This window comes from Rhincodon typus, chromosome 16 (genome assembly GCF_021869965.1).
Source record: "Rhincodon typus isolate 14 chromosome 16, sRhiTyp1.1, whole genome shotgun sequence".
In the NCBI taxonomy this organism is placed as follows: domain Eukaryota; kingdom Metazoa; phylum Chordata; class Chondrichthyes; order Orectolobiformes; family Rhincodontidae; genus Rhincodon; species Rhincodon typus.
Genome location: NC_063347.1, coordinates 4364663 through 4365165, shown reverse-complemented (window position 1 = coordinate 4365165; position 503 = coordinate 4364663). Strand labels below are relative to the sequence as shown.

The 503-nt window shown below is 53.9% G+C and overlaps 1 protein-coding gene across 1 annotated transcript in view; it reads right to left on the bottom strand.

Moving 5' to 3' along the window:
* The window catches only part of LOC125485144 (monoglyceride lipase-like), a 117019-nt gene that overhangs the window by 115390 nt on the left and 1126 nt on the right, over nucleotides 1-503 (bottom strand). The window lies entirely within an intron of this gene.

The following is a 503-nucleotide window of genomic DNA, read 5'->3' as shown; positions in this document are numbered from 1 at the left end:
CTCAACACTCCCTCCTCATGGGTCCTCCACACTCCCTCCTCATGGGTACTCAACAGGATCCACAACACTTCCTCCTCATGGGTCCTCAACAGGATCCTCAACACTCCTTCCTCATGGATCCGCAACAGGATCCTGAACACTCTCTCCTCATTGGTCCCCAACAGACTCCTCAACACTCCTTCCTCATGGGTCCTCAACAGGAACTTCAACCCTCTGTTCACATGGGTCCTCAACAGGATACTCAACACTCCCTCCTGATGGGTCCTCAATCGGATCCTCAAACCTCCCTCCTCATGGTTCCTCCACGCTCCCTCCTCATGGGTCCTCAACAGGATCCTCAACGCTCCCTCCTCATGGGTTCTCACCACTCCCTTCTCATGGGTCATCAACAGCATCCTAAACACTCCCTCCTCATGGGTCCTCAACAGGATCCTCAACACTCCTTTGTCATGGGTCCTCAACAGGATCCACAACACTCCCTCCTCATGGGTCCTCAACAGGAT